General features: G+C 33.0%; 1 pseudogene; it reads left to right on the forward strand.

Moving 5' to 3' along the window:
• Positions 1 to 284: 284 nt before the first annotated feature.
• Positions 285 to 9,197, forward strand: LOC120193220 (annotated as a pseudogene).
• Positions 9,198 to 9,427: the final 230 nt, after the last annotated feature.

Consider the following 9,427-nt stretch of genomic DNA (forward strand, 5'->3'; position numbering starts at 1 on the left):
ATTTTGACCCTTCATTTTATATAGTTAATTATACTTTACTTTTCTCATTTTCTATGATTAATTATACTTTACCACCTAAGTTGGAATCCTAGCTCCGTGGCAGGTAGAAGTTCTGTCGGAAGTTTAAGATAATAAAGTGCATAAATGCATATTAATTAATTCAGGGAAAAATCATTGTAATACGCCAGTTCCGGTATATATGGTAAGCTTCCCTTTATGGCCTATAAATAACACATTCATTGGTATACTGGTTTCATAGCCAGAACAGAAAGACCTTAGCAAAGATGGATAAGGTGAACGTGATAAAGCGAGAGAATGTGAGTGAGTTACTTGAAGCTCATGCTCAGTTTGGAACCACATTTTCAGCTTCATAAATTCAATATCTCTACAATGTGCTAGATTTAGGCATCCCGGATATCATTCACAACCATGGCAAGCCCATGGCTATCACCAAGCTGGTCGCCGCACTGCCGAAACTCAACCCTACCAAGGCCTGCAAGGCTGCAACATCTACCGGCTCATGCGGATTTTAGTCCACTCGGGCTTCTTCACAGAACAAAAGCTCGACGACGACGATGGTGACGGTTATGTTCTTACGGATGCTTCTATACTCCTGCTCAAGAACAATCCCATGAGCGCAGCCCCACTGTTTGAAATTCCTGCTAGATCCTATCTTAATGCAGCCTTGGCATTTTGTAGGGGACTATTGTAGCCATGATCCACATGTGAACAATTTATTAAATCAAGGCATGGCGAGTGATGGTGGAGTGCTTGGTGGGATTTTGATTGACAAGTATAAGGTGGAATTTGAGGGAATGAATTCGTTGGTGGATGTTGCTGGGGGAACGGGAACACTGGGCAAGACCATTGCTGATGCATTTCCACATTTGGACTGCACTGTTTGATCTTCCTCGTGTTGTTTCTGGCCTACAAGATTGTTGTAACCTGAAGTATGTTGGAGGCGACATGTTTGAGCATGATCCGGCTGCAGATATAGTTTTACTAAACGTCTTTTTCTTTTACTAATTCTTTTAGGATAAATTACGTCTTTAGTCATTCAACACAAGTATTATTTTAAAAACCATACATAAAATTTTATTTTGGTTCCGTTTTGGTCACTCATCGTAAAAGAATTGAATTACTGACGTGACAATTTTTTTATTTTTTTCAATAATGACATGACATTACCTTATAGTGGCACATTAACATCATCGTTAATTTTTTAATGATAGGAGACCAAAATGTAATTTTAGGTATGATTTTGAAGAAAAATAATTTTGATGACCAAAATGGGATTGCGAGAATAGTTGGGTGATTAAATACATAATTTACCCATTTGTATCATCTCTTTTTTAGGGTAAACTAGACATTTAGTATCCAACTATCACTTTTGTTCTATTTTAGTCACCTAATTGTTTTTTTTTTTCAAAATCATATCTAATGTTACATTTTGTTTCATTTTATTTACCCACCATTAAAAAATTAAAAAAAAAATAATGACATGGAATTTGTTAAATTTTCTAAATGATGATGTGTCATTACCTTATGGTGACACGTCAACATCATTGTTAACTTTGTAACGGTCGGTGACCAAAATGAAACCAAAATTTAACATTAAGTATCATATTGAAACAAAAAAATAGTTGGGTGACCTAAACATAACAAAAATGATAGTCTGAACATATAGTTTACCCATTTTTTATTATTTTTGCTAAGTAAATAATTCATACTTCTGTTTTTTTTTAAATAATAACTCACACTTTTGAGTTGATTAAACGGTGGATATTGCACGATTGGATTGACGAAGAATGTTTGAAGATTCTGAAGTGATGTAAAGAGGCAGTTTCCAATGTAGGGAGAGTTATAATTATAGACATGTAGTAATGAAGAATAAGAAAGTGAAAGATGAAGGGTTGGAAACGCAGCTCTTCATTGATATGGTGACGATAGCTTTTGTGACCGGAAAAGAGAGACGAGGAAGAATGGGCTAACCTGTTTTCTGCAGCCGGTTTTAGTGGTTATAACATTATTCATATTCAAGGTTTGAGATCCCTCATCGAGGTTTATAACCTCGATAATAAACTTGTAACTTGTTCATGTTTGTTTCTATTTCCTCTTATTGATTATCAAATAAAATGTTGCTTTAAATTCATCTAGCGAATTTAATGGTAAGTAGAATGTTGTTTCCTTAAAGTTTTTACGTTCGAACTATTGTATTTATAGGGTATGTGTGCCCTGTTTGTGATTAAGAAATATTTTGAAAAAATACTACCTTATAATCACCTTGAATTTTAAAAGCTAAACTAATGTTACATTTTAAAAAATAGGGTAAAATACACAAATAGTCCCCCAACTATAAGAACTATCTTTTAGTCCTCTGACTATTAAAAATTATAAAATAATCATTCGATTATTTATATATTCTTAACTCATCTTTTTCGTTAAAAAAATTAAGAATCGTCCGAGGGGGACATTAACATGTGATGAAATCATATTTTAGTGATGTCTATTGGCATCGTCGTTGCTTTCAAGCACTAGTTAGGCAACATAATATTTCAATCATTGGCTCGATGACATAATATAACGAAGAGTCCACCCATAAAATACAACTCAAAATATTATGAGATCAAATTTTATCATATCTCAATCAATAAATTAACATCCAATTCAGACGACCATCAATTTTTCAATAGAAAAAGAGTTTGTCACATATAAATAGTCATATATTTTATAAATTTTAATAATCGACAAAATCAACAAAACAACACCTCTAATTATGGACTATTTTTGTACTTTAAAAATAATTAAAAGTTGCTTTCACTTTGATATTATTGGTGCGTTCACCTTTTTGAAATAAGAATCCAAAGTTATATACGAGAGTTGACATGTGTTAATTGTGAAAATTATAGCAATAATTAGCGGTGTGTTGAGTTGAATTTCAACTTAACATATTTGTGGTATTAACATGATTTTTAAAAAAATCGTAAAATTTAAAATATGAATATCAAATTTTACTTGAATGTATTTATGTTTAGAGTTAATTATATAATTCATCACTTTTGTTTATGTTTTGTTCACTTTTCCTCGATGATATAAAAATATAATATATGATCACTTTCTTTTTTATTTAATTCATATGTAATCACTAAGGGTTCATTATCATTAAATTTTAACAGATTATTGATGTGGTGTAGTAAATATATAAAATTAAAAGGGTAAATCACACAAATGCTCACTAATATTTGAGTAAATTTTTATTTTTCTATTGAAGTTTTTAAAATAACAAATTGGTCGACACCATTTTGCGATATAAGTCTAGAGAAGGGCACGATACCCGAACTTGAAGGGTTCTAACATGACATGACTTGATCGGGTTGGAATTAAAAAAAATCGGGTCGAGTCAGATTTTTTTTTATAAAATATGCTCAGGTCGGGTTCAGGTTTAGGGTGAAAAATACCTAACTTGGCCTGAAAATAATGTAATTTACCTTATATATGAGATAATTACAATAATAACCCTCTATACACTATTTTTTTCCAATTATATCCCTATTTTTATTTTTTTATAAATATATTTATTTCGGGCTACTCGGATCGGATTCAAGTTTTATTTCAAAAAATCAGGTCGGGTTTGGGTTCGGTTTGGGTGAAGTCATCCCTAAACCCAAATTGTTCAAGTTTTGGGAAGAGAGTATTATTTTCGGGTCAAGTTAGGTTGATTGAAAACTCAACCGGCCCATGCCCATCCCTAATATGTCCTCATAAGTGGTTTCTTCATCCACTTACTCCACACCGCTCGTTAATAAAAGAATCGTAAAGAACTATTAGATGTTTTAGTGACGAATTTGTTATTTTTTAAAATTTCAGTGGGGAAAACAAAAATTTACTCAAACAATAGTGACCATTTGTGTAGTTTACCCTTTCAATTTTATATATTCATTGTGACACGTCAACAATTCGTTAAAAATCTAATGTCAGATAACCCTCATCGACCACATCTTAATTAAATAAAAACGAAAGTGACCACATCTTACAGTTCATCCAACGATAAACCTAATTTGAATTAATTATAGAGCTATGATACAATCAAACTCGAATGAACAAAATGTTGAATTGAATCGTACTAGTCTCTACTGGGGTTTATTACTCATTTTTGTACTTGTTGGTTTATTTTCAAATTATTTCTTCAATTAAGAAAAAAGAGAGTAGTAGAATATTAAATAATAGTAGGAATTCTCTTATCCCATTCGGAAGAATTGTATCTCATAATTATCTATGACTGTTTATGTCTTTAGCACGACCAATTGATGAAATGTGGAGGAAAGTGGGATAAATGGTTGAAAGGATTCCTCTTTAGATAATAGGTATGGTAACTGGTATTCCTGTGATCGATAATTAGAAGCTCCAGCTCAGTATGAAGGTCATAATCAATATCGTCACTATCGTCAATAGCGTCACTAGCATCAATATCGTCACTAGCACCAATATCGATATCATCAATAAGAAAACCTTTGAGCATGTTATCCAAGAACTTGTTTAGAAATATTGTAATGAAAGGAACATAGAAGTTTGTTGCTAGGTATTTAACCAAATAGGATCGTCTGGTTCCTATAGAACCTATCACTAAAATACCCTTAGAGGGAGATAGGGCTAAGTGGAGCGAAAAAGGTTTTCCAGGAGACGGGAAATGAAAACTATTAACCCCACACGAAGTTTGTGAATGAGTGGTTGTAATCCGACTTTCTACGAAAATCAAGATCGAGAAAAGGAAGTTTTCCAATCATTGACTTAAACCCATTGGTGAAGTCCACTCAGGGGAATAAGGGGTATTTATGGCAGAACGAGTTAATTTAATATTTCATAATAAAGTGATAGATGAAACTGGTATTAAACGACTTATTAGCATATTACTAGATCACTTTGGAATTACATATACATCTCACATCCTGGATCAAGTAAAAACTCTAGACCTAGGAGAAAATTTGAGTTGTGTTTAGTCTTTTATTTTTGTATTTAAGATATATTCCTTCTATGTCGTAGGGTTAAAACCAAAAAATATTTGTTGCTCTCCCGATGTTTCCTTATGTTATCGATAAAACCTTCTCGTAAAAGTATTTTGATGATGTTTTCAGTGATAATAGTAGATCCTATTCGAATCATTCCTTTTCTATTCATGTCAGCAATAGTGTCCTTACCCATTGTAAACTAAAATTATTCTTGCTCCCGAATTTTGATAAAACCAGCGTGTTCTTTTTTTTTTTTTACTTTTTACTTAGTAAAGGTATATACGTGAAACATAATCTACTAATTAATCTATGTCATTTAAAAACTCTAATTTAAATACTATAACTATATTGGGGTCTCGTCTTATAATACCTCAGGAGCTAATGAAACTATTTTAGTGAAATTTAACTGTCTCAATTCCCGGGCGATCGCACCAAAAATTCGAGTTCCTTTTGGATTTCCTTCTTGATCAATGACAACAATATAGATTGTAGACACCTGTTTTTGTCCGGGTCTACAAAAACATTACTTTATTATTATTATTATTATTTACATAATTAATTTACAATTTTTTCAGGCCTAATATAGAACCAGAGGCCCAACCAGCAACCCAGTTGACCCAGATTACATAAATCCCATAACCCACTCATCAGAACCTGGGATACCCATTACCCGAAGACCAACAGAGGATTCAACCCTGACCTGACTCAAGCCCAATTGCAGAACCCGAATTGGCCCAGCCACTCAACCGATCTGACCTGACCCATTTAGGGTCTAAAACCCTAAACCTAACTACTACAGCCTCTAATTTGATGTTGCTCTCCACTGTCGCCACCGCCCGGACCCAAATCAGCCCATCTATCAAATAGTGATAGAAATCACTAATCATATCAAGTCAATCCATCACAGAAGTCATACATGCAACATAAATCAAGGATGAAGGAAGAGAAAAAAAAGGAGCATTCAGGACTGAAAAAAAAGAGAGGTAGATGAGAGATTCGGGGAGCATTCGGTGAGAAAAAATATATTAAAAAAATACTAAAAACAAAAAGAGGAAAACAGATCAAAAAAAGAGAACAAAAATCATATTCGAATATAAAAAAATGGGAGAGAGAGAAAAAAAAGAGATTTATACCTTGGTTCATCACGTAGGAGGTTAGAGGGTCGTCGGAGCTCGATTTTTTTGAAAGGTAATGGCATAGATCTACGGATTTATGGGTGTTTTTAGACTAAACTAGCTTGGGGTCTGAGTTGAGGGTGAAAGAAGGAGCCATTTAGTGAGGTTTGCTATCTCTGGCCACCGTCGGTCGTCGTGAGCCCCACCGGCGGTGGCAGTTGAAACCCTCTCCGATAAGAGATTTAAGAGAGTTCTCTCAATCTCTCTCTCTATTTTTTCTAAAATGAAGAGAATTGAGGAGGGTGAGGGGAAATGGCCTTGGTTTGGCCTTATATGTTAGAACCAAAATGGTGTCGTTTTTGCACCGATCAAAACGACATAGTTTCACACCCTTTTCATTCCGTGTTTTCAAGTTAAGGTTAACTATACTTTTGGTCCCTGTTGCTTTGTAATTTCACTATTTAACCATTAAATGAAATTATATTTATTTTATTTCGAGTTTTAATGTTTCAGTGTTTTCATTTTAGTCATAATCTCATTTATTTTGTTATTATTATCAATGTTTGACTTTGATCATGAGATTTGTAATTATTTTATTTCAGTCACTGATTTCAGTTATAATGTATTTTTTTGATGTTCGAATATGTCCCTGACATTTGTAAAGATTTTATTTTAGTCACTATTAGCATTTGGTATAATTATGGTTCGGCCCTTTATGTTTCTGTTTATTCCATTTCAATCCTTTGTATTATTTATGGGTTAATGTTACTGTTAGAACTTCTATTTGTTTAAAATGTTGAATGTGGTTTTGATTTGTTCATAATTTTTATTTTAGTCCCTTAAGTGTCTATATTTACTATTTAGATCCTTAAGTTTCTATTTTTACTATTATAGTCCTTAAACTTTCTATTTTTTATTATTTTAGTCCTAAGATGTTTTTTGTTGTTTTAGTCTTGTAGAATTCTGTTATTACTATTTAGTCCCTTATTTTATTAAGTATGTATAATTTTATTTGTATTTTAATTCATCGTGTTAGTAAATGTGTATATTAGTCCAAGTTTGCAACTTTGTTTTATTGATCGTTATAATTTTAGGTATGTATATATATATAAAAACGAAAAATTTCATTGTGCGAGAAATCTAAGAAGACTTCTCACAACTAAAGGGTAGATGTCTTTCCAAGGATTTTCCATACAAATGTTGATTTATATTCGATATTTTTATTCGTTCAACGTTTATTTATTCCAATTATTTTTCATTTTTATTTTGTTTTATTTTATGGTATTTTATCTTTGCAAAAATTGTGAAATAACATTTTTTGTGAGGGGAACTATGAGAAAGTCTCCCAAATACAAAGGAAGTGATTCCTCGAAGATTGTTCACACTTTTTAAATAAATACGAATGAATAATAATATATTTTCGAGTTTGTAATTCTCAATATTTAAACAATATATAATCGTTTATGTACCAAAGTTTGGGCTTTGTGGGGTGCTAACCCTTCCCTACACGTAACCGACTCCCGGATTCTTAAAAATGAATCTTTGCTAAAACGAAGACCATTTTTTGACGTTGAAGGTTTCCAACCTACCTAACTTAATGGTTGGTGGCGACTCCAAAATCAAATCATTTTCAAAGTTATGACAGCTTGGCGACTCCACTGGGGACTTCGAGAGTCAGTCCATAAACTATTATACATTTTTTTTGTATTTGGTAATTACAAACTTTAATTGTATTTAATATACGATCTTTTTATTTATTTTGAGTTTCAATATATTATGCATTGTTTTATTTTTAACTAATTGATTATTGATCTTAGTGGTTTTCAGATTCGAACAGATTTTTGGAAATTCTGAGAGTGTTATTTTTGTCACATTTTTAAAGGTTTGTGAGTTTCTCCTCACACACAGCACATACTTTTGCATATCATAAGTTCACTTACAAGCTTTATCCCTTTTAAGTTGAGGTGAAAGCTTAGTTTACGTGAAATAATTTGTTTCTCCACATGGGTTTTAGCTAGTAACCTTTAGGTTTCATATACCTTATGTCAACGTAGTAAGCCCTAGTAGCCCACCCCGATAAAATTCATGTCGAACTTCTTTCCGTTAGTAGGTACCCAAATAAGTGTACTCAAAGGAGAAACGACTCTAAACCTATTCTCTATGCCTACATTATTTTATTTTCTTGATATTGACTTGATATTTGAATTCTTTTATACTGACATATTTTTATGTTTGATTTTTTTATTATTATTGTTTGGCATTGCATGATCATTATAAATAAAAGAAAGGTGTTGATTAACAAAGTAATCATCATAGTAGAAGAGCGACCATTAAAATGGAAAAGAGTTTTCATAACAGGGAAAATCGTAATTTGACGGTCCGAGCTTGGCATTTTGCCTGGGGATTGCTTATCACAAACCGCATTCATCTATGGATCTCTCTTGTAAAGATGAAAATTCTTTTGGATGAATGGAACTCTTTCTAAAAATGATTAATTTTGAAAATCGATACATTTTGCATTTTTATTCTGCACTGTATTTATTTAAACATTTTCACATTTTTTGCATTTGTATATCCGCATTCTGCATGGCATTCATTGAAGCATTTTTACATGCATTAATCATGGAATTACTGGTTTATCTCATGGAGGACTCTGAGAAAGTGCTTCTAACTATGCAACTTCGTTCACACAGTACTGAGAATGGAAGCCAAATTTGAGAACATGAAGGAAGAACTAGAAGAGAGTTTGCAAAAGATACAGACAAAGTGGGAAGTTAAAATGGAACAGGCGCAAAAGGCCACCATGGATTGTATCTTGAAAAACCAAAGCGACCTGGTTGATCAGTTTGTAGCCAAACTGACTAGGCTCAACCAAGAAAGAGGCAAAGAGAAGATTCCATCAACCTGTAAAACCTCTGAAGGTGTTAGAGCACATGCAAATCCACCGATGCTCATTTCGTCCCCCAAGCTTCCAAGCCACCAAGCAAGCTTCTCTGCCACTAAAACTCATACAACTATGTTAAATCCTCAGGCAACAATAAGAGTCAACAATGAGATCTCGGAGAACTTGAAATAATGGTGCAGAGAGACATTCAAGGGAATGAGAATACAAAACTCTCATAATGAAATGGATGCAACAGAACTAGTACTAGTTCCCAACTTGGTGTTCCCGCCCAAATTCAAGATGCCCGAGTTTGAAAAGTGCAGTGGAACCAGTTGCCCCAATGCACATCTCATGATGTTTATTAGAAGGATGACTGGATACACCAATAATGATCAGTTATTGATTCACTGCTTTCAAGACAG

The sequence above is a fragment of the Hibiscus syriacus genome, unplaced genomic scaffold (assembly GCF_006381635.1).
Source record: "Hibiscus syriacus cultivar Baekdansim isolate YM2019G1 unplaced genomic scaffold, ASM638163v2 tig00116989_pilon, whole genome shotgun sequence".
Classification (NCBI taxonomy): Eukaryota; Viridiplantae; Streptophyta; class Magnoliopsida; order Malvales; family Malvaceae; genus Hibiscus; species Hibiscus syriacus.